General features: G+C 37.0%; 1 long non-coding RNA gene across 15 annotated transcripts in view; it reads right to left on the bottom strand.

Moving 5' to 3' along the window:
* LOC112645914 (uncharacterized) overlaps positions 1 to 13,265 on the bottom strand; it is a 313,664-nt gene extending 300,399 nt beyond the window's left edge. For all 15 annotated transcript variants that reach the window (XR_007408158.1, XR_007408162.1, XR_007408166.1 and 12 more), the window contains exons 1-2: positions 13,147 to 13,265; positions 7,113 to 7,292 (exon numbers count right to left, since the gene is read on the bottom strand). This is a non-coding gene — a long non-coding RNA (uncharacterized LOC112645914). The remainder of the gene's footprint in view (positions 1 to 7,112; positions 7,293 to 13,146) is intronic.
* Positions 13,266 to 26,261: the final 12,996 nt, after the last annotated feature.

Below are 26,261 nucleotides of genomic sequence, written 5' to 3' on the forward strand. Positions count from 1 at the left end.
TTGAACTGGAACATAGAAATTTAAATGACAGCATTAGTAGCCATAGAGAAATGGAAAAAGAACACTGTTTATAACTGTATGCTAGGGAAATTTTTAAGAACTCAGGACAAAATAAAAATATCAACAAAACCTAGTATTTTTCAAGTATAATCCATCTTTAAGAATTATATATGCATTTACAAAAATATACTTCAAAATTGAATATGAAAATATACTGCAATATGAAAAAGTTTTACCATCAGCATTATATATTTCTTAATATTCAATTAGCGTAAGTATAAAGATTAGTTGGAAAAATATTCAATAGAAAATTGATTGTGTATTATGTGTAAAAGATGGTTTAAGGACATCATAATCTCCCTGATTATAATATAAGTTGCTGACCATGTTTAATATTAACATATATAAATAATATGCACACATAGTAGCAAAAAATGAGGTGAGATATCAATGTCAAATATCTAAAGCTTATAGTTTATTAAACTCTGAATTTTTTACATCAGAAGAAATTGTTTAGATATTTCATAAAAAATTATATATGAAGTAAAATTTTATGCAATATATTAAATAAAAGAATATTACAACTATCTTTTATTCCCCTGAAAGTAGCAGTTTCCTTTTTACTTTTTCTGAAGCATGACTTCATTTCATACAAAAGACATCCACTTAAAAAAATAATGTGTAGCTAAATGGTAAAACTCCTAATTAACTGATGTCTTTTGTCTAAACATCTGAATGAATCATTCTGCAAAGATATAGTTTAATATTCTGAAACTAAAGTAGGTCTTAGGGGCATTTGGGTGGTTCAGTGGTTGAGCGTCTGTCTTTGGCTCAGGTCATCATCCCAGGATCCTGGGATTGAGTCCCACAGCTCCCTGCAAAGGAGCCTGCTTCTCCCTCTGCCTATGTCTCTGCCTCTCTGTGTGTTTCTCATGAACAAATAAAATCTTTAAAAAATAAATAAATAAAGTAGCTCTTAAAAAGAAGCATTTACTTTTTTAGAAGCATTTATATCATATCAATATATTCCAAGATTTTGAAAAGAACGAATTCATATTCAAAACCTATTTTAAAAAACGTTTAATGTGTAGATGAAAAAAGCACTAGATTTTTCACAGGGGGTATTTTGGAGTATGCAGAATGTACATGTCACATAATCAAACAACTTTAAAATATATTTATAAGCACTTATTCTATTATCAAGTTATTTCTTTACCGATATAAGATATTTAAAGAACCACTCAAATATACTCAAATATATGCAAATATATAAGTGTAAATGGATGTACATATATAAATAAAAGTATGCATGCAGATGTGTACTTGCATATGCATTTCTATATGTATATCTGCATATATAACATGGCACTATCAAATCTTCCCAGAAGCTAAGTGTAAATACATTGAACAGGTCCCTTAAACATAATTTGGAGCTCCTAACTAAAGTGTCTGCAGATACACCATCTCCCAGCTCACTCAGATCTGTAGATTTGGGCCTATTTGATACTTTTCATCAGTCCTTCATTTAAAGAAATTTCATCAAAATCTTGCTGTATTTTTCAATGAAAGAAAGAATACAGCGTGAGTGCAATGTGAGAAAATAAAAACTTAGTGTTTGACAGTATTTTCAATTCTAATCAAAGCCAGGGGTATTTGGCATATTGTCTTTATTTTTATCCACTCTAGGAGCAAAACGGTAACAAAGAAAAGATAATTGGGCCTCTACTACGTTTGTTCTAAGTGAAGAGATCATATATCATCTTATGTTTCCTAGATTCCAATTGCTTAGGTATTTTAGTGCAAGCTTTTCTCAAGGTTCCAGTACAGATGTCACACAAAAGTAACTTTGAATACAAGGGAAAAAAGTTAAATTTATTCAGCACTTACTTTGCATTGTCAATAAGGGCTAAAAAACCCAGTTCCTTATCAAACAGCTAGAGAGTAAGAGAAATGAGAAACTTTAAAATCAAATTGCTGGACTCCAAAGCTTTGGGCATTTACTTTGCACATTTTCTTTACATTAAAGCTCATTATGTTTTTCTTTCTTTTTTTTTTTTTTTATCATTATGTTTTTCACTTAAGCCTGGAGGAAAAAAGTATACCAGAAGCTAAGTAACTAGTGTTAACTTGATAAAGATTATGGAAATATTTTTGTTAGTTTTGGCTTTTACTGGTATTTGGATTAAGTGTGAAGGCAATACAAAATTAGTGTTCTTTTTTACTGTTTTCTTCTATAATATAAAAATTACAGATTACCTCATGTCTGAAGTAGTCATTGAAACACTAAAAATATTTTTAAATAACCACCTACCACTTCATTTTCTCATCTTTATATCACCATACTTTCAACCTCAAGCAGGCAAAGATAGATCCTGGTGTATAATATGTATATATTGGTCTATCAAGTCATCTCAAAAATTAAAAACAGAATTATGTGATTGATTTTAACAATGAGGACTTATATCCATGTGGCAAAAACCTGACTATACACACACACATACAAATCTTGCTTTGTGTTTAAAAATGTATCTTTAATAGTATTGTAATATAATTTTTAAAAAACTTTATGTATTTTTTTTCTCATTGAATCTATAGAAAATCCTGTAAGACCCAAAAAAAGGAGGTAACTTGTCCAAGACCATAAAGTAAGTGGCAGAACTGGAACAAGAACCCAAACCTTTGGTTTTATTTTTTTTTCCTTTGGTTTTATTTTGTCTCAATCTCTCTTTCTCTCTCTTCTGAGAAAAGCCAATTACTTAGGTGGAAGATATCTTGCTATTCCCTGGATATTCTTAAAAGCATAAATCATATCTGCCTTATTTGCCAAGTATTTTTTTTCTAAATCCTTACTGCTAAGCTTTTTGGATAGTAAGGTACTAATTGGCATTATAGTATTAAATGTATGGCAACATGCTCTAATATTAATAGGGAAGTGTCCATTATTAGCATGCTCTGATTGAAACTGCAAAGTTCAGTATTAATCAAGAAAACATAATACTAGCACAAAGAAAAAGCAAACATTTTTGTTATAAATAATACTGAATTTTGAAATCTATTATATAAAACATGTTATTTGAGTTCCTAGAGGCCATCCTACAAAGAGATTTCAAATACATAATTTTTAACCTACTACACTGGGATGAGATCGTCATGAAGGAAGAATAAACACATGATGATTGTTAAATCGACTTCTAAGAGAAGTGTTGTACTCGAATGTGAAGGGCTCTGTGTGTTGTGCTCTGTGGGAAATTTGTTCAGACCAAGGGAATGGACACAGAGTATCACTGACAGTGGTACTTGTAGTGTCTAAATGGGATGCCTCTTGATTGGATGGGGGTCCCCAAATGTGGGGTGACTGGTTAGAAGCTGATGGCAGAACAAAGGAGAGAGAAGCTTAGTGAATGCACAACAAAGGAGCAGCAGGCAGGAGAGCAAAGGAGAGGCTGTCTGCAGTGAGGCAGTGGATGGGGTAGATGAGGAGGTAAGGTGACATATGTAATTCTTTTTTGGTAACTGCCTACTTGTAAGTAGCCCATTGGTCAGTTGGGGCCTATGCATATCTTAAGGTGGGCAGCCTGATGAGCTTGTCTGCATTCCATTGCTCAAGCCTATTTGCCTAAAAGCAGCCTCTACACTACTGTTGCTCTGGTTTTTATTCAACGTTAGTCGTGATTAAAAAATATTTTTAAAATATGGATTTGAAGGGCAACACATCAGTCAAAAGTGGCATGCCCTTGCTCCAGAACCTAGAAGTCTGCACTGAGACACCTCTATCATGATTTGCCAGGAGCCTTGAAAGGCATCATTATACACTATAGATACTTGGACCATAGTCTGGACCTGCTTTAGAGACTTTTCAGAAATGGCAACCTTCTGAGCCACCTGGCAAATAGATCAAGAAGTATTCCAAAAGAGTATTATACATGTTCTTTCCAAAACTCAAAAGAAGCTGATCAAACATTATGCCTCTTTTAGTTGTTAGAGGTTCAAGAAGAAATATACTGCCTTTTTTTCTGGATAAAGTATGCCAGTATGCTCAAAAACACTCCATTCCTAAATATCTCACTGATCATGAAAGACTTGGAGAGTTCATCTTCTAACCACTGGTATGAAGGTATCTTACCAGTTTATCTGGCATATTGGTGATCAAATCATTATATAGCGTCACCAAGATGTTCCTTCTTTAAAATATATATTAATTCAGGAGAGACACACAGAGAGATTGGTGGGGGGGAGGGGCAGAGACAGAGGGAGAAGCAGACTCCATGCAGGGAGCCCGACATGGGACTCCATCCTAGGACTCTAGGATCATGCCCTGGGCTGAGGGCAGGCACTAAACTGCTGAGCCACCCAGGCTGCCCCCTCAGTAGATGTTCTGTTAAATGTCAGTATAAGAAAAATTTATTTGGACTATACAGGGACAGAGGGCAGGAGAGTTAACTCTGCTCCAGGACAAGACTAAAAATGACTACTAAAATTACTAGTGTCTGATGTGTTTTCCTAATGGGACGGAAAAGAAAGAATGTGCTAGATCAGTAGCTGAATATCAAGTGCCAGAGGCTGTCATAACATTTTCTAGAAAAAAATACCACATCAAGTGAGGCAGTGCAAACTGGGGCTCTAGCCTCTTTTTAAGCTTAAGTTAAGTTCATAATTTCCTGCCAAAATTTACAGGTATAATTTGGGCAAAAGCAAATAATGAATGCCATAAGCACTGCATTCTTTAAGTCTGTATGAATGGTTCTAATTTCTGTCATTGCACTTGTGATACATTACTGCTTCCATTTTACTAAGTTGGTCAAAGGAGAAAAGTCATAAGGGCTTTTATTTTTTGGCTTTTTCCTCAATAACAGAGCCGACTGCACAGGTCAAGAGGCCCAATGTTAGTGTTCTGCTAACAATGTTTACTCCAATTACATACTCAGAGAAAGGTGAAATAGCCAAATATTGGATCTGTAAACTCATAGACTTCACGTGAAGTGACCTTGGACCAGGACCAAGTCCTTATCATAGAGTTTCTGAATAATCCCACTTTAAGAGGGGAATTATGATAGCATTTTGGGTCTCTTGACAATAGTTTCTCTATATCCAAAGCCCTTAAAAGATGTCTTTATTCAGTACACAATTATTTGATAAATGACCATCAATCTCTTTGGGGAATAGCTGCCGCTTATATTTACTGTAACATTACAAAATCCTTCCTCAAAAGGACACAATCTCTTCCTTTGAAATTATTTAAGACTTTTATTTTTCTCCTTCTCAGAAACTCTTAGTATATACAGAGGATGAACCACCATTTAAAGCATATACTTTGCTATATACTGTGGAGTCAGAGACCAATTACCTCGTCATCATCTGGAAGATTTTTTAGATCACTTAAAATTAATGAATGAGAAATCTGCATTATTAGGTATTCCCTAAGTATATTCAGGTTTGTGATGCACCAATTTTTTACAAATATATTGACCATTTGTACTAATATTTTAAGTTCCATCATTTTGCCTTTAAATCAAAAATGAAGTTGGTGGAGGATAAGAACTTTGAAAACTCTTGTGCCTTGAAAAAGAAAGTCAAAAGATCACAAGTTACTGAATTAAGAACTGAGACTACAATTTTTAGCTACATATTATCAATTCATAGAAATAATGATGGAGTTTTAATTCACATTTTATAGATTCACATACTGGTCTCTGTTGTCGGAGTATTCTTTTCAAATATTTCAGAAATCAGCACTTCTTGGGATGTCTGGGTAGCTCAGTGGTTGAGTATCTGCCTTAGCATCAGGGTGTAATCCTGGGTTGAGGGACTGAGTCCCACATCCAGCTCGCTGAGGGGAGCCTTGCTTCTCCTCTGCCTATGACTGCCTGTCTCTCTCTGTGTGTCTCAAATAAATAAATAAATAAATAAATAGATAAATAAATAAATCTCTTTAAAAAAAAAAAAAGGAAAGAATGATACCTATATTCTTATGAGCTCTATGCTATGTCAGTTTTGCTCACAAGGTGCTATTAAAAGATATCATGACTGAAAACAGAGAAATATAATTATTGTTCTAACTCTAAAAGTACTTACAGTAAGACCTTTGACTCAGAAAGTAATGACTAAAAGCACATTTTCAATCACAAAAAACAAGTATCAGATAAGATAATCCAATCTTTTCTTTACTAAATGATATGGTAAATTAGATGGTTATTCTTATATCCCACTAATTCAATTAAATCAGATAGTTTGTTTTGTGTTTTTAAGTTATAAGGTAATTTTTAATTAACAACATTCAAGCACGTTTCCAAATAACCCACTGAGCATTTTCTTGAGACTGTAAGTGTTGTAAACTGACGTCTCTTTATTCACTACCATCCTAAAAATGGTTTAATTGGAGGGCAGCCCGGGTGGCTCAGCGGTTTAGCACCGCCTTCAGCCCAGGGCATGATCCTGAAGACCTGGGATCGAGTCCCACATCAGACTCCCTGCATGGAGCCTGCTTCTCCCTCTGCCTGTGTCTCTGCTTCTCTCTCTCTGTCTCATGGATAAATAAATAAAATATTTTAAAAAATGGTTTAATTGGAAAATAAATTGTACACTATGTTCCAAAAATGAGATTACAGATTAATGATACTCTACATGAAATACTCTTAAACTATTATCACATCCATGCAGACAACTGTAAATGTAAACATACCTATAAACTTGATATACATATACACAGATACATGTGATAGATAAGATAGATGGACAGACCTAGCTATACACAAAAATATAAATATAAAGCTACAGATACTAGATATATTTAATACCTCTCTATCACAAAATTTTTAATTTGGCAATCATCATTGAAGTTACAAGTCAATTCTCTTCATTTCACTCATAAGACACTGAGCCTCAAAGAGGTGAACTATCTCTTAAGAGACATTTAGCCAGCAGCAAAGTCTAACTGACTCCTACCACAAGCTGACTCCTACCACAGTAACCTCTCTGCAGTTTTCTCTTTAGTTAGTAACTTTCTATGATGGCTCTTCACATTGCCTGATTAACATATATTTTAAAAGTCTGAAAAGACAGGTAAGTGCTACCAATAAAACATGTGCTCATTTTTAGATCAAATAATCCAATACCTTTTTGCAGTGTTCTTTGCTTTTAACAGTCCAGTGGGATTCATTCTGCCACTTTATTCTTCAAAGTAATAAGTATCCCAATTGCATGTGAAATGTTACACTGCATTAGTATGAAGGTATAATCAATAAATCGCCAGTTCATTCAGTATTTTGAAGACTTTGCAGAATGGAAGGTCAAGCCTGATGAGAATACAGTAGCAAAAATGTCACTGAGTGATCACAGTGATTTGACAGTAATTAGAGTATTCCTTTTTCTTAGATGCAGTGTTTAACTTGGTTACTACCTAAAGTGAAATTTAATATTAAACTCTTCTTGCTTTAAATATTTTATCAGCAACCCAATTCCTAACTGAAATGTAAGGTCAGACTCTAACTATTAATGTCCTTGAAGTCCATCTTGATGAGTGTACTTGATTGGTGAGCATACACTTTTCAACAAGTGATATGTAAAACATAGCTAGAGAGGCATATAGTCAAATTTCTAATAATTTTTTCAACAAATATTTTTTATTTATCTGAAGAGAGTGCTGAATTCAGTACAGGAGTGGAAAAGAATGAATACTATGACCAGTTTAAGAAAAAGCAAAAATAATATTAATAATAACATAAACAATATAATTTAATTGTTCTAAAAAGCCATTTCCCTAGGCATTATAGTCTCAATTTTATAAATGTGCGAACTGAGACAAAGAAAGTTAAATTACCTGTTTAGCATCAAATAACTGTTTAAATGTTCATGGTTTTAACTCAAATTTATTTGCATGAAAAGTAGCCTGCATTTATGTCAAATTTGAAAACAATTAGTTCCTACTCTCAAAGGGTTCATTATGTAGTAATAGATAGAATAAATTAGCAATACAACTATGCACATTTTGATGATATGTAAAGGTTTATTTTTTTTATTTATTTATTTATTTTTTTATATGTAAAGGTTTAAACAAAATCATAGGATAGCTCCAAAGAGTTAGCATTTATGTCTGGCAAATTTAGAATGATTCCAAGATAAGGTAATATTTGACCCTGGACTTGAAAATTTAATTTTGATGGATAAATCAAAAAAGGTTAGGCTATTTCTGCAATAACAAAGGCTGTGATTAAAGGCAACAAGTCATGCATGCTCAGGTATTTACAAGCAGTTTGTATATCCTACAAGATATAAAGCACACAAAGAAAAACAGAAGAGGGTTCAGTAGCTAGAGATGAGATTACATAAGGTTCTAAGAAGAAAAGTTATGAAGTACTCAACATGTCATATCAAAATATTTTTATATTTTTATTTTTAAAATTTTTTCATACCAAAAAATTTTAATTTTTCTACTGGCAGTGAGAAGAACATACAAAATGATCAGATCGATTGATCTAGCAATATTCTAAGGTGAAATGGCAAGCATATGGGACACCTGGGTGGCTCAACGGTTTAGCGCCTGTCTTCGGCCCAGGGCGTTGTCCTGGAGTCCTGGGAGCCAGTCCCAGAGTGGGCTCCCTGGATGGAACCTGCTTCTCCCTCTCCCTGTGTCTCTGCCTCTCTGTGTCTCTCATGGATAAATAAATAAAATCTTTAAAAAAAAAAAAAGAAAAGAAAAGAAATGGCAAGCAGTGGTTAAAATCAAGGGTATCATATTTGGGGACATTGTATGGACTTAAGCATATAGTCAGATATACTTCTCCACTTATTCATTTATTTAATAAACATGTGTGTATCCAGAATCATTCTCTAAATTAGTTGGTAATATTAATTATGATTTGACTATCACTTAATAGCCATATTTGTTTCAGCTATTACTATATTCAATCATGGGAGTGGGAGATATGCAAAATGCAATGCAGGTATTCTATCAGCATTTTGGAAATACAGAATTTGTACTAGAGAAATAAAGATACCCACTCAGAGTCATACAAGTAATAACTACTGAAGAAAGCAAAATGAGACCTTGGGCTTCCTGACCCTATTCATTATATCTTAGAGTAAATTCTAAACAGCAGGCAAAAGATATCACATTTAATCTACATTTATAAATTTTAATATTTAAATTGATATTTGCTTTTGAAACACTGAATAGAGTGATACTTCATGTGTTTCCTCATTCAAATTTAGAATACCATACTAATAATTAATTCAACAGATATTTACTGCTAGCACAAATGAATCACTAATAAGAAAAGGGACACTACTCATACTTAAAATAATTTAAAGCCTTGTAGTGAAGACAAATCAATCTAATAATAACTTAAATGGCAGTTTCTCTTTACTCACAAGTTTTAATTTTAAAATTACAGTAAGTTGTGGGGCACCTGAATGGCCCAGTTGTTTAAGCATCTGACCGGCTCAGGCCATGATCTCAGGGTGCTGGGGCTAAGCCCTGCATTGGTCTCTGCACTCAGGAGGAGTCTGCTTGCCCCTCTGTGTCTCCTCTTGCTTGTGCACACACACTCTCTCTCTCAACTAAATAAATAAAATCTTTTTAAAGAATCACAGTGAGTTTTATCTTCAATTTATGCCTTTTCATCTATAGATGAAACAGAATATACTGAGGCAAATGCCACCATTTTAATTTATATAAACTCTTGGAAATCTTGTCATAAGTAGAGTCCAGGTCTTAAAATTGTTTTTTTGGATGCAGTCTGGCATAAGACTTTTGGAAATATAAAAAAAAAGCTCCGAAAACAGAGATGGCTTATGAAAAAATAGAAGAGGATGAAGGATTTATAGCTCAGCTTCCTAACATTCTTTCTCACAAAAGAAAAAAAAAATCAAGATTTTCTTCTTCAAAGGGAATAGATGGGGTTTAATCATGGAAGCATAAAGAAATTATCTCTAGACACATTCAGATCAAAATGGCATATGGCTAAGCATCCACCAATGTAGGGTCTCAACACTTTATGCAGGAATATACATAGAAAATGAAAACTCTCAGTAAGTGAAAGATGGGCAAATCTCTTACTAATAAAGTATCTGAAGCTCAGTTATGAAAAACTTAGCTAGACTTGTTTCGGCATAAGCCAAAATTACTTCATGAGGACAAAAAAAAGGTAGAAAGAAATTTTATTTTTATAGTGATCACCCATCATGCGTGGACCCAGAAACTTGGAGCATGCTCAGAGAAGATGGCAGACATGAGTTTCCTCATTTAAGAAATTCACTAGTAAGTTAAGATTAGCCTTCCTTCAGCCTCTGAAATTCCATGTTCTCCATGTACATAGTATTTTTTAAAAGTAGAGTAGGTAGCTGTAAACATTGCAAGTCACAAGCTGAAGTTAGGGACTGATGCTAGTGGCAATTGGCAATGTACATTTGGAGATGTCTAGTCATGAAGTGGAAGGGAAAACCTAACCTTTGGTGTACCATAAAAACTCTAAGAACTTGAAAGTGAGGCAAAGGAAATAAAAAGAAGGAACAGTAGAAAAGAAAAAAATAAGGTGCTAAAAATCAAGGAACTGTACTAGAAATTCAGCATTTCTATCTCTAACTAGAAAACTAAAAAACAGAATTAAAAAGCTTTGCTAGGAAACTAAAAGGTGAACATTCTGGGGTAATTTTTGTCATCTTCATTTTGTTTTGTTCTGTTTGCACAGAAAGCAAGAATACATGGCTTTAATGCAAGAGAAAAACTGCAAGAGAAAAACTGTCTAATATTAAAAAGCAAGAAAATATCAAATATTCAATAGAAGAAATAGGAAAAATGTCATGGAAGTGAACAATCCATTCAAATCTACACTAAAAAGAGAAATGAGCAGAATTAATCCAGTCAGCACAAAAAAATAAACAAACTAAAAACAAAAGAAACAAACAAACTAAAATGCAGTAAGCCAGTGGAACAACTAATCAGTTGTTAGATAAGTCTGAAGAAAATCTCTTAAAATGGATTAAAAAAAAAAAGGACACAGAAATAAACATTATGAGAGGTACAAAACTATCACTACAGATAACTTGGAACAAGATCCACCATGTGAATATTGAAAATATCAGATTATATATTATGCAGAAACTAAACTACTTGTGTAGAGGAGAGATTCATAGAGAGCCAGCAAAAACAATAACAACAGCCTTGCAGGCAAATGTTAAATATTAATACAGGAAAGTTTATTGCCTATAAAACTCAGCAACCAACTATATAAAATACCCAATTTTAAACCAGAATCACTATCTTTAAACATCTCCATTGCCACTGGTAGATAAGCTTGTCCTGCCATCTAATGCACAGCATAGCTATTATAATCAACAATACTATAATATGAACTTCAAAGTTGCTAAGAGAGTAGATCGTAATTGTTTTCACCACACATGCGTGTGTATGCGTGTGCACACACACACATGCACACACATGCGTGCACAGACACACATACACAAATGATAACTATGATGTGATAGAGGTGTTTGCTCATTGCTATAGTGGCAATCATATCCCAGTATATAAATGTATCAAACCAACATGTACAACTTAAACTTACACAATGTGATATGTCAATTACATCTCAGTAAAAAGATAATAAAAAATAAGCCAAAATTACTCGATATGTAAAGAAACAGGTAAGTGAGCCCCATCATCAAGGGCGGAAAAAAGGCCAATAAAAATTTGATTCCAAAAAGACTCATATTTTGAATTTAACTGCTAAAGACTTCAAGGAAGCTAATATAAATGTGTTACAACGACACAGAATGAGGCAAAGAGGCAAAAAGAAACAAAAGGGTCATACCCACTGGAAAGGTAGAAGCTTAGAAAAAATATTTTCAAAAAAAATATTTTCAAAACAATTAGTGTGTATGAACAAAGTTCAAAAAATACTTCTAGAATTAAGTGGGTTTAGAAAGTTTGTAGAAAAAGAGATATCAAAAAAAAAGAAAAAAGGAAAAAGATATCAATTTACAAGAATTAATTTACCTTATATATACCTGAAGTGAGTAATCAATTTAAAAATCCATTTGTAATATTATTTAAAGAAAATGTTCAGGAATAACTCTAACATAGTTGTGCAAGTCCTATATGCCGAAAACTACAAAGCATCTCTGGAAATAATTAAAGAAGGCCCAAGCAAATGGAAAAACCACATGGTGTCCATGATTTGTAAAACTCAATTTTGTCCAAGTGATAATTCTCCCCAGAGCGATTTATAGATTGAATGTTATTCCAAACAAAATCTTGGCAAACTTCTTGTAGAATGTGACTTCTTATTCTGCAATTTATATTCATAACCAATTTTTATATATATATATTCATAACCAATTGATAAAATATATATTTTATATATAAAATTTTCTAACAAATTTTTTTTAAAAGTTGGAGGGCTTGCAGTCCAATGCTATGACACTATAAAGCTAGAATAATCAGGATTGTATGGTATTGTCATAAGCACAGATGGGTAAGTTGTTGGAGCATAAACAAGGATCCACATGTTGACTTACACATACGTAGATCCCACTTATTTTTATTAAAGTGCCGAGGTAATTCATTGGCAAAAGTATAATCTTTCCAACAAAAGACACAGAAATAACAGTCACTTTTTTTGCAGAACAAAACAAAGAACCCCAAAGAGCAAAAAACTAAACCCTCACTCCTACATCATGTCATATATATATTAAAAAAAAAAAACCTGATTCCAAATGGATTATATAAATTTACATATAAGACTTAAAAATCAGAAGCTTCTAGGGGCACCCGTGGGGCTCAGCGGTTGAGCACCTGCCTTCGCCTGCCTCACACGTGACCCGGGTCCCGGGACCGAGTCTCACATCCGGGTCCCCGCAGGGAACCTGCTTCTCCCTCTGCCTGTGTCTCTGCCTCTCTCTCTCTCTCTCATGAATAAATATCTAAAATCTCAAATCTAAAAACAAAAACAAAACAAAACATAAAAAAAAAAAACTCAAATCTTTAAAAATATATACAGATCAGAAACTTCTAGAAGAAAGCTTGGGGAAAATACATACGACCTTCACTTCGCAGAGACTTCTTCCATACGGTACACAAAATACGTAAAATTCAAAGAAAAAAAAGATTAATTCGACTTTATCAAAAAACTTTTTTTAAAAGCTGCTCACCTGAAGGCCTCATTAAGACAACGAAGAGACGCCCTGACGAGGAAAGGGTCACGGCCTCGCCCCAGGGAAGCCAGGCCTCTTGGGGACCTCACAGGCGCTAGGCACGACGGTAGTCTCCCAGGGCATTCTGGGAGTTGGCGCAGGCGTGATGCGCATGCGCTCCGCCCACCTGGCGGCTGCGGCTCATCCTGTGTCCTCTAGGGGGGCTCGGAGTCGCATCCGAGTGTGAACGTCTGCGAGATGCAGCCCCACGCCCGACCTCCCCCCGCCCCCTGCACTGCGCTCAGCGTCCGGCTTAGGGGGGTCATCCGTGGCCACCTCACTGGGGGGCGGTGATACGGGCAGGTGGCCCCCCGAGGACGGGAGCATCGCGCATCCAGGACGCGGCGGTCGGAGCTAGTCGGGCGCAGGGGGCGCCTGTTCCTGCTCAGCGGCCCCGCTGGGCTCGCTTCTCCGGCTGCGACTTGTTGCTCGATTCCCTCCAGCTTCGCGGTGAAGTTTGGCAGGTTCCGGGGTGCCAGCGTCAGCCGCGTGCGGAGCTGCCCGCGCGGGGTCTCGGCCGGAGGTCGGTGCAGGAGGCTGCAGCTTCCGCGCCCCTGGCTGGGGCCTGTGTCCTGGGACCGCTCGGCTTGTCCAGTGAAGAGCGTGCCTGCCCAGCACCCCCAGACATGCACACACACCCCCACACACGAGGAGGGGGCAAAAGCACCGCTACGCTGCATATCTCGGCTTTAAATGGGAACCTTGGATTGCAAAACCCCGAGCCATGGTCAGTAGCGGTGCTGGGTGCCGTCTTGCACAAAGCATGCTCTGGAATCTTTCCTCTGATCTTGCAAAGTAAGTCCCTGGTCAATTAAGCTTGCAGGGGAACCGTGTGCAAATGAATACTTGGAACCCGCCAGGTCCTCTGAGAGCCTTTTGGAAGAGGATGTACCTAGCGTTAGAGCTATCCCGCTTCTAAGGGGTAACCCTCAGACCAAGATCGGGGTTAGTTTGTTTTGGAAGTTTCTTGTATATAAACATGAAAATACATACTTTGCAATTTAAATTGAAGGGTAAAACAGACACTTACATGATCGTTATCCTAGATGAGTGCTAACACTGAAGGAACCGCAGTTTTGAATTCAGCAGCTGGGAGGAGTCATTGTGGGACATGCAAATAAAGTGAAGAATGAACTCTAACCAAAAAAAAAAAAAAAAGACACTTACCACCAGTCCACTCTTGTTCTGTGTCAGCCCCTTTTCCATTTGATGTGACATAGATGTACCCCAAGGGCAGCTGCTGCCGGCTGACCCCCGTGGGCCCCTGGGGTGGGAGAGGAGGCTGTGGGACCATCTGGGCCCCACCGCGAGTACAGCGCCCTCTCCCTCCTGTTGCTTGGCCCTGCCTGTGTCCAAATCCAACACCAACTTCCTCCTTGAAAAGGTCACTGTTGTCAGCTCCTTCCATAGTGACTGCAGGGCTGGATCCTTCTTCCAGAATGATCTGGGGGCAGGGACAGCATGAGGACACCCTCTTCTCCAATAGCTTGGTTTCATGTTCTGCAAGTGTTCTTAGCCAGTCCTCTCCCCCATGTCCTGGGAGTCATCTGCTCAGGACCCACACTGCTACACTGAATTCCTATGGGACCACAACTTGTTGGTTTCACAAAACCCACAGCCATCACTTCACATGTTTTGTCTAGAGCATGGTCAGCACCTTCCAGAAATGGCATATTCTTCCTATTGGTTGATGGTGTGAGAGACGCATGGTCCAGCAGGAAACCTAAGGGCTCTTCCTGGAGAGACCTGACGGCTCTTCTGGGAAGCCTGCCTGTGCCTTCTGGCCTCTGCATACCAGTATTGGCATTACTGTCCTTTCCTCTGTGACCAGAATGGCAGAAACAGGGACCTGACACTCTCCTCCACCCCATTCCTTAGAGTGGAGCAGCCACCGGGGACATTCTTCAACATGCACTTTCTCCCAATATACTCCATTGTAAATGTTCCCCTATTTCCAGAAACAAATTCCAAGGAAACAAGACCAAAGTAGGCACCAGGGACCCATCTGGGGTTGAAAGGGGAGCCTCAGTTTTTCTAGGGAGACACACTACAGTCAGCTTGGTGGAAACTCAGAGTCAGGCCCAAAGACTCTGGCCCAACTGGGAGGGAACTCAGCAAGTGGAAGGTGTTCGTGATGTCAGCACCTGGAACAGAAAAGACACAAAATAACTAAAATCGGAAAACATTGGAGACATCGCTTCTGATTATACAGAAATAAAAGATGAGTATACTATAAACAATCACATGCCAAAAAATTAGGTAATTTAAGTGGCATAAATAAATTTCCAAAAAACACACAAATTACCAAAACTGACTCAAGAAGAAATTTTTAAAAATGAGTAATACTAAAAGAAGTAAGAAAGTATTGAATCAGTAATGAAAAACTTTACAACAATGAAAATGTTAGAACCAGATGGCTTCACTGGTGAATTCCAGCCTTTAAAGAATTAACAAGAATTATAATCTCTTCAGGAAAATGGAAGATCTATATCTCTCCTAAATCTACCACTAGTTCTAATTTTAAAGAAACGTGATATTTCTCAGACCTGGTCTTGTGTGTGTTAGTTGGGGGAAGGGGTGGGGGGTTAGTAGTCCCGTATTACAAATCTGTATCCTGGTTAGCTTCTCATGATGAAAATGATTAGTTTTCTGCATTTTGCAGTTCATAAGTCAGTTAGAATTAATGTGTTTTCTTTCTATACTCCAAAATTTGTTCTCTGTCCTCTTCATAGTTGTGAATTTATATGCTACATATGTTTTATTATTGTGTTGCAGCAAGTTTTCAGGAAGGAACATGGATAATGAACGATTAAATCTTCAATTTTTGCCTTGTAGCATTCCATTAAGATTCCACATTTTTCTTTGAACATGTAAGCATTTAAGGATATACCTTTACATCTAAATATTGTATTGGTTGCATTCAAGTTTGAACATATGGTGCATTTCTTATTTTTCTTTCATAAATACCTATAATCTTATTATGATTGCTTTGTTCCACAAGGTTTTTAGAAGTATATAGATGCTGACTTTCACAAAATGTGGAGATTTGGGGTTATATTTTAGTTACCGATTTCTAATTTTTAATTTGACAGGTTATTTTGATCTATGTAGTTTCAATCTTTATTATTTAGGACTTTCATTTTGTAACTGTTGTGTGTACTTAAAAAAACCTGAGTGTTGCTTAATTATTGAATGTAGGAATCTATATATATCTACCTGGGCACATGTTTTTTGAATTACCTATATCCTTGAATTGTATCTTTAATTGGATATTTCCTGAAACAAGTCAACTAAAATTTTCCACTATGACCAATATTTTTATAACATCTCAATTTTTGCATTACGCAAGTAGAAAATATATTGTGAAGTGAATATAGGTACAATATTTTTGCACATTGTTTATAGTATTTATCTTACCAATATCTAAGGGATCTATTTATTCCTAATAATTATTCTGGTACAGAATCTGTTTTTACTTTTGTCCCTTTAAATTTATTTCTTTAGTTTCACATTCCTTTACTAGAGCCTTCCCTATACATTTAATTTAAACATTTTGTGTAGGCGTTTTTCTCATTGATACCATATATCTGGGTTTTTTCCCATTCATTTTGAAAAGCTAAGAATTGTAACCATAGATTTCACATGTGTACACATTTTAAGTGCCAATTTTTATTTTTTTGTTAATTCTATTCAATTGCTTTGCTTTTTTCCTCCTTTTCCTTCTCTTTTTTCTGCTATTGGCCATTCTTGATTTTTATATTATTTTTTAAAAATTTTAAGTAAATATATATATTTGTATATATATGTGTGTATATATGTGAATATATGTGAATATATATACATATATATACATATACACATATATGTATATATATTTCTGGCAAAAGAAATATGTCATAAATTCAGGCCAAAAAAAGAAGATTGTTGAAAATAGAGTAAGTTAAGGTAAAATCCATTTTTTTCTTATTTTAAATTTCACTTTATAATCGTATAAAGCAAAAATATTAATAATGCATTATGTATTTGGAATATGTATAAAAGTATATATGATAACAAAAAAAGGAAGTTTCAATTGTGAATATTTTGATATATGCTCCTTATGCAGTTAGTATAAAATTATTTGAAGTTAACTTAAACAATAATTTAAAATGCATCTTGAAAAAGCTAGAGAAAGGCGCGGCAAGATAGCGGAGGAGTAAGGTCCCCAAGTCACCTGTCCCCACCAACTTACCTAGATAACTTTCAAATCATCCTGAAAACCTATGAATTCGGCCTGAGATTTAAAGAGAGAACAGCTGGAATGCTACAGTGAGAAGAGTTCGCGTTTCTTTCAAGGTAGGAATATGGGTAAAAAGAAATAAAGAAACAAAAGGCCTCCAAGGGGGAGGGGCCCGCGAGGAGCCAGGCTGAGGCCAGGGCGAGTGTCCCCAGGACAGGAGAGCCCCGTCCCGGAGAAGCAGGAGCTGCACCAACCTTCCAGGGTGGAAAGGGGCTCGCAGGGAGGTGGAGCAGGACCCCAGGAGGGCAGGGATGCCCTCAGGCTCCCTGGGACACTAACAGACACCTGCGCCCCGGGGAGAGCGCCCCACACCCCGTGGCCGAGCTCCCTAAAGGGCTGCAGCTGCGCCCTGGGGCCCGGGAGCAGCTGGGGGGGGAGGGGAGGGCTCCAGCAGAGGCTCCGCGCGGAGGGGGCTGCACGGCCTGGAGCACGATTCAAGCAGCGCAGGCCCGGGAGCACAGGGCACCGGGGACACAGCCCAGGATCCTGCACTTCCCCTGGGACAGGCAGAGGATGGGAGGGCCCAGGGCAGCGAGGACTCTCCTGCCACCTGGCGCCCCGAGCTGTGCAGATAGGTGGCCCCCGCCCCCGGAGCATTCAGGCCCCTGCGGACGGGGAGCTGCGGTAGTTACTGCAGGAGCTGACTCCAGGGCTGGAGAGCTGGCCGCTGCCAGTGGGATTGTTCCTCCTGGTGTCACCTTGTACCTGGAACTGAGCAGGGGCCTCACAGGATAAACAACTCCCACTGAGCCATGCACGCACCTGGCAGGGGGCTGGGCAGCTCCCCATGTGCACACACCTGAGAATCAGCACAGCAGGCCCCTCCCCCGGAAGACCAGCTGGAAGGACAGGGGAAGAGCAAGTTATTGACCAAGCAGCACTGGAAACTTCCAGGGGAAGTCTACAGTATATAGAATCAGAGGATACCCCTTCTTGATTTTTGTTTTCTGTTTGCTTTCCCCCCTCCTTTTTTCTCTCTCTTTTTCTCCTTTTTCCAGTACAATTTGTTTTTAGCCACTCTGCACTGAGCAAAATGAGTAGAAGGAAAAACTCATCACAAAACAAAGAATCAGAAACATCCTCTCTCCCACAGAGTTACAGACTTTGGATTACAATTCAGTGTCAGAAATCCAATTCAGAAGCACAATTATAAAGCTACTGGTGACTCTAGAAAAAAGCATAAAGGATTCAAGAGACTTCATGACTGCATAATTTAGATCTAATCAGGCCAAAATTAAAAATCAACTAAATGAGATGCAATCTAAACTGGAGGATGTCATTCTCCATTAACAACAAGGGTTAATGAGGTAGAAGAGTTAGTGACATAGAAGACAAGTTGATGGCAAGGAAGGAAGCTGATGAAAAAAGAGAAAAACAATTAAAAAATCATGAGGATAGGTTAATGGAAATAAATGACAGCTTCAGAAGGAAGAAATCTATGTTTAATTGGGGTTCCAGAGGGCGTTGAAAGAGACAGAGGACCAGAAAGTGTATTTGAACAAATCATAGCTGAGAACTTCCCTAACTTGGGAAGGGATACAGGCATTCAGACCCAGGAGATAGAGGGATCCCCCCTAAAATCAATAAAAACCATTCAACACCCTGACATTTAATAGTCAAACTTGCAAATTCTAAAGAAAAAGAGAAAATCCTTAAAGTAGCAAGAGACAAAAGATCCCTAACCTTTATGGGGAGAAGTATTAGATTAACAGCAGACCTCTCCACAGAGACCTGGCAGGCCAGAAAGGGCTGGCAGGATATATTCAGGGTCCTACATGAGAAGAACATGCAGCCAATAATACTCTATCCAGCGAGGCTCTCATTCAGAATAGAAGGAGAGAAAAAGAGCTTCCAAGATAGAAACTGAAAGAATATGTGACCACCTAGCCAGTTCTGCAAGAAATATTAAGAGGGACTCTGTAAAAGAAAGAGCAAGTCCAAAGACATAATCCACAAAAGCAGGGACTGAATAGGTATCATGATGACATTAAATTCATATCTTTCAATAGTAACTCTGAACGTGAATGGGTTTAATGATCCCATTAAAGGCGTGGGGTTAAAGACTGGATAAAAAAGCAAGACCCAGGATCCCTGGGTGGCACAGCGGTTTGGCGCCTGCCTTTGGCCCAGGGCGCGATCCTGGAGACCCGGGATCGAATCCCACGTCGGGCTCTCAGTGCATGGAGCCTGCTTCTCTCTCTGCCTCTCTCTCTCTCTCTCTCTCTATCATAAATAAATTAAAAAAAAAAAAAAAAAGCAAGACCCATCTATTTGCTGTCTACAAGAGACTCATTTTAGACCTAAGGACACCTACAGCCTGAAAATAAAAGGTTGGAGAACCATTTACCATTCAAATGGTCCTCAAAAGAAAGCAGGGGTAGCCATCCTCATATCAGAAAAATTAAAGTTTATCCCACAGACTGTAGTAAGAGATGAAGAGGGACACTATATCATACTTAAAGGGTCTATCCAACAAGAGGACCTAACAATCATCAATATTTATGCCCCTAATGTGAGAGCTACCAAGTATATCAATCAATTAATAACCAAAGTTAACATACTTAGATAGTAATACACTTATACTTGGAGACTTGAATACGGCACTTTCTAGAATTGATAGATCTTCTGAACACAACATCTCTGAAGAAACAAGAGCATTAAATGATACACTGGACCAGATGGATTTCACAGATATTTACAGAACTTTACATCCAACGCAACTGAATACACATTCTTCTCAAGTGCACATGGAAATTACTCCAGAATAGACCACATACTGGGTCACAAATCAGGTCTTAACCAATACGAAAAGATTGGGATCATCCCCTCAATATTTTCAGACCATAATGCTTTGAAACTAGAACTAAACTACAATAGGAAGTTTGGAAGGATTTCAAACACATGGAGGTTAAGGACCACACTGCTAAAAGATGAAAGGGTCAACCAGGAAATTACAGAAGAATTAAAAAGATTCATGGAAACTAAAGAGAATGAAGATACAGCCATTCAAACTCTTTGGGATACAGCAAAAGCAGTCCTGAGGGGGAAATACATCGCAATACAAGCATCCATCCAAAAACTGGAAAGAACTCAAATACAAACACTAACCTTGCACCTAAAGGAGCTGGAGAAGGAACACCAAATGAAACCCTCACCCAGCAGAAGAAGACAGTTAATAAAGATTCGAGCAGAACTCAATGAAATCGAGACCAGAACTGTGGAACAGATCAACAAACCAGGAGTTGGTTCTTTGAAATAATTAATAAGATAGATAAACCATTAGCAAGCCTTATTAAAAAGAAGAGAGAAAAAGACCAAATTAATAAAATCATGAATGAGAAAGGAGAGATCACCACCAACACCAAGGAAATACAAACGATTCTAAAAACTTATTATGAACAGCTATACGCCAATAAATTAGGCAATCTAGAAGAAATGGACACATTTCTGGAAAACCACAAGTACCAAAACTGGAACAGGAAGAAATAGAAAACCTGAACAGACCAATAAGCAGGGAGGAAATTGAAGCAGTCATCAAAAACCTCCCAAGACACAAAAGTCCAGGGCCAGATGGCTTCCCAGGGGAATGCTATCAAACGTTTAAAGAAGAAACCATACCTATTCTACTAAAGCTGTTCGGAAAGATAGAAAGGGATGGAGTACTTCCAAACTCGTTCTATGAGGCCAGCATCACCTTAATTCCAAAACCAGACAAAGACCCCACCAAAAAGGAGAATTACAGACCAATATCCCTGATGAACATGGATGCAAATATTCTCAACAAGATACTAGCTAATAGGATCCAACAATACATTAAGAAAATTATTCACCTTGACCAAGTAGGATTTATCCCCGGGACACAAGGCCGTTAAGGAGTCAATCCCATTTACAATTGCACCCAAAAGCATAAGATACCTAGGAATAAACCTAACCAAAGAGGTTAAGGATCTATACCCTAAAAACTACAGAACACTTCTGAAAGAAATTGAGGAAGACACAAAGAGATGGAAAAATATTCCATGCTCATGGATTGGAAGAATTAATATTGTGAAAAGGTCAATGTTACCCAGGGCAATTTACACGTTTAATGCAATCCCTATCAAAATAACATGGACTTTCTTCAGAGAGTTGGAACAAATCTTAAGATTTGTGTGGAAACAGAAAGGAGCCTGAATAGCCAGGGGAATTTTAAAAAAGAAAACCATAGCCGGGGGCATCATAATGCCAGATTTCAGGTTGTACTACAAAGCTGTGGTCATCAAGACAGTGTGGTAGTGGCACAAAAACAGACACATAGATCAATTGAACAGAATAGAGAACCCAGAAGTGGACCCTCAACTTTATGGTCAACTAATATTCGACAAAGCAGGAAAGACTTTCCACTGTAAAAAAGACAGTCTCTTCAATAAATGGTGCTGGGAAAATTGGATAGACACATGCAGAAAAATGAAACCGGATCACTCTCTTACACCATACACAAAGATAAACTCAAAATGGATGAAAGATCTAAATGTGAGTAAGATTCCATCAAAATTCTAGAGAACACAGGCAACACCCCTTTTTGAACTTGGCCACAGCAAGTTCAAGTTATATCCATGAAGGCAAGAGAAACAAAAGCAAAAATGAATTACTGGGACTTCATCAAGATAAAAAGATTCTGCACAGCAAAAGAAACAGTCAACAAAACTAAAAGACAACCTACAGAATGGGAGAAGATATTTATAAATGATGTATCAGATAAAGGGCTAGTATCCAAAATCTATAAAGAACTTATTAAACTCAACAGCAAAGAAACCATCCAATCATAAAATGGGCAAAAGACATGAACAGAAATCTCACAGAGGAAGACATAGTCATGGCCAACAAGCACATGAGAAAATGCTCTGCATCACTGGCCATCAGGGAAATACAAATCAAAACCACAATGAGATCCCACCTCACAGCAATGAGAATGGTGAAAATTAACAAGACAGGAAACAACAAATGTTGGAGAGGATGCGGAGAAAAGGGAACCCTCTTACACTGTTGGTGGGAATGTGAACTGGTGCAGCCACTCTGGAAAACTGTGTGGAGGTTCCTCAAAGAGTTAAAAAAAGACCTGTCCTACGACCCAGCAATTGCACTGCTGGGGATTTACCCAAAAGATACAGATGCAGTGAAACGCCGGGACACCTGCATCCCGATGTTTCTAGCAGCAATGTCCACAATAGCCAAACTATGGAAGGAGCCTCGGTGTCCATCGAAAGATGAATGGATAAAGAGGATGTGGTCTGTGTATACAATGGAATAGTACGCAGCCATTAGAAACGACAAATACCCACCATTTGCTTCAACGTGGATGGAACTGGAGGGTATTATGCTGAGTGAAGTAAGTCAGTCAAAAAGGACAAACATTATATGGTTTCATTCATTTGGGGAATATAAAAATTAGTGAAAGGGAATAAACGGAGAGGAGAAAAAATGAGTGAAAATATCAGTGAGGATGACAAAACATGAGGGACACCTAACCCTGGGAAACGGACAAGGGATAGTGGAAAGGGAGGTGGGTAGGAGGTTGGGTGACTGGGTGATGGTCACTGAGGGGGGCACTTGGCGAGATGAACACTGGATGTTATGCTAAATGTTGGCAAATTGAACTCCAATAAAAATTTTTTAAAAAAGATAAAACTAGAGAAATCATTGATATTTTAAAAATATAATAATAGTAATAACAATAATGATAAGAATGGAGAGAAAAATGCAATAGTTTAACAATCTTCAAGCAACTTACAATAAGGAAGAAAGAGAAAATGAGCCAATAAAAATTAGGTAAGAGCTAGCAATTGTATATTTTAATCCAAGTCAATCAATAAATGTTTTAAGCACACTTATTAAAAACAGAGATAGGGCAGCCTGAGTGACTCAGCAGTTTAGTGCCACTTTCAGCCTAGTGCCTGATCCTGGAGACCCCGGATTGAGCCCCAGGTCAGGCTACCTGCATGGAGCCTGCTTCTCCCTCGGCCCGTGTCTCTGTCTCTCTCTCTCTGTGTCTCTCATGAATAAATCAAATCTTAAAAAAAAATAGAACAGAGATGATGAGAATGAATAAAAAAGACTATTTTCTACAAGAAATCCTCTTTAAATATAAAGACAGAAGTAGAGTAAAAGTAAAAAGACAGAAAAAATATGCAAGCTTTACAGGATGCAAGAGTAGCTATATTAATTACAGCAAAGTAGACTTCATAAAGTAGAATATTATTGATAATAAAGAGGAGTATGTTAGGGTAAAGGGGTTACTTTTCTAAGAATTCTTTGAATTAAGTGAAGCAATTACTGATATGAGATACAGATGAATTCACAATTAATTTTGCTAAGTACTAGTCTCTTAGCAACTGAGAGAATGAATAGGGTAGTAAGAATAGAGATGACCTAAACAAACAACTTCACTAATGAACACATATATAATTTTACCAAACAATAACAGTACATATTCTTCTGAAGCAGACATGAAACACTCATCAAGACAGACCATATTCTCAGCCATAAGACAATTCTTAACAAATTTAAAATAATAGAAATAATGGAATGTGCATTTTCATAACAGAATTAAACTATAAATTAGTAATAGCGAAATATATGGAATAATGGATGTTGCCATTGGGGCAATATGAATGCACTTGAAAACATTATACTGAGTGAAACAAGCCAGTCACAGAAGTACAGATACTACAGTATTTTACTTATGTGGGAAATCTAAAATAGCCAAACTCATAGAAACAGAGAGTAAAATGGTTGGTTATAGGGGCTGAGCGGGGAGGGATAGAAACCAACAAGTACAAGGTTTCAGTTATACAGGATGGATTAATTCTAGAGATCTATGATGCAGCGTTGTGCCTATAGTTAGCCATACTATATTGTGCACCTAAAATTTTAAGATGGTAGATCTCATATGGAGTGGTCTCACCGCAATAAAAAAAAATAATTGGTGTTCTGGCATCCATGGTCTCAAGGAGTGACCTCTTACCTCACTCTAGGCTTGGAGATATGACTTGCCATGACCAATGGAACACTAGCAATAGCAAGCAGGATGTAAACAGAGACTTGAAAAGTATGTGAGCTTCAGGTATTGACATCTTTTACTACTATTGAGAGCACTGCTGGTTGAAGAAAAACCAATGGCAAGTCTTTCCCATTACTCCAACTGAAATAAAACTAATCACCAGACATGAGTGAGGTCATCCTATACCAAAATAAGTCAACTCTAACCAAAAGAACCACCCAGCCACCAATAGATTCTCAAGAAATAACAAATATTTGTTGTTTTAAATGACTTTAAAAATTGGGTTTTAAAATACGGGGGTAGATTTCCAATTCTTAGGAGAAGATATACAATAATTTAAGTTAAAAGAAAAAATAGGAAGAAGATGAGAATTAGAATTAGAATGATGGCTGGTGTAAGGGGAAATGCTGGTCAGTTTTTGTTGGAATGGTAAGTGCATCTTGAAGTTGGTAGAAAGAATGTAGGGACATGTTATAGAGGTTCTGAAATACTGGAAAGGAAAGTTAGTTTAATATATAGAAGTTTAGGAGGATTGGGAAATGTGACTGATCCTGTAGAATTATTTTTAGTGGTCCTGTTTTAGTGGTAACTGTACGAGAATAATTAGAAGCAAAAACAATTCAGAGGCCACTTTAGGAGGTGGACAATGTGGGAATACAGATGATAGAAATGAAAGAAAAAGTATACACATACATTATTTTCAGGAAGAAAGTAACAGAGTGCTGTCAATGGTACATGTCATAATTGAAAGAACTGAGACAAGAGAGTAAATAGATGAATGAAGAATAACATTTGTAATAGAATTAGTGTTTTAGTTGGGAAGCTAGTTTAATAGTGCAATAAACTTAGGACCACAAATGTAATTTAACTTTTAATCTGGCAATGGATCTAAAATGAGATATATAAATATATCAGCAACTTTCATTATGATAGAAGGGTTTTTTTTTCTTTTTTAAAAAGAGGAGAAGAGGGGGAGAGGGTAAGGGAGATAGAGCCCAACACGGGACCTCAATCCCATGAACCTGAAATTATGACCTGAGCCAAAATAAGTTGGATGATTCATGGACTAAGGCACCCAGGCATCCCAAAGATTATTATTTATCCAAACATGTTTAGTCTTCTTCCCTTCTCTTCCATTCTAGTTCATTTTTTCTTTTTACCTATTAATTCTCCTTTTTACATCTCATTTTTAGATACTTCTACTTAAATTTTGTAATCATAATTACAAAGTTCTTCCCTAACTTCTTTGAAATTTTGTGGTGTTTTTGAATCACTTTTCTGATGAAGAAAATCAAATTTCACACTTCCAGTTCCTTTCAATGGATTAGAGTTTTCCCAATAATTGGATGATCATTTTGCATCCTCTTAGAGTTAGTCTTTGAAAAGAAACTGTAGATTTTCTAGGAAAATATGTATCAGTCCAGAAAATATTCAAATGAGACTTAATTAACAGTAGCACATCTGTCCTGATTTGGTAGGATCTCTTTCTTCTCTTTGTACATGTGCCATCTCTGGCCTCTATAATCTTTGCTGTCAGCCAAATTGCTATGAAACAGTTTTTACTTTTCACTGCTGTGTCTACATAACTCTTCCAGATTTTCTGAAAAATTGTTACAACTTTTAATGCAATTAAATTTTAGGAAAAATATATTTGTAGTGTGTGTATATATATATTATACATACATATATGTACAATCTGTCTATGCATATGTGTGTAGCACCACAGTGGTATTTTCCTCCCCAATTAGCTATACA

This window comes from Canis lupus, chromosome 34 (genome assembly GCF_003254725.2).
Source record: "Canis lupus dingo isolate Sandy chromosome 34, ASM325472v2, whole genome shotgun sequence".
Lineage (NCBI taxonomy): Eukaryota > Metazoa > Chordata > Mammalia > Carnivora > Canidae > Canis > Canis lupus.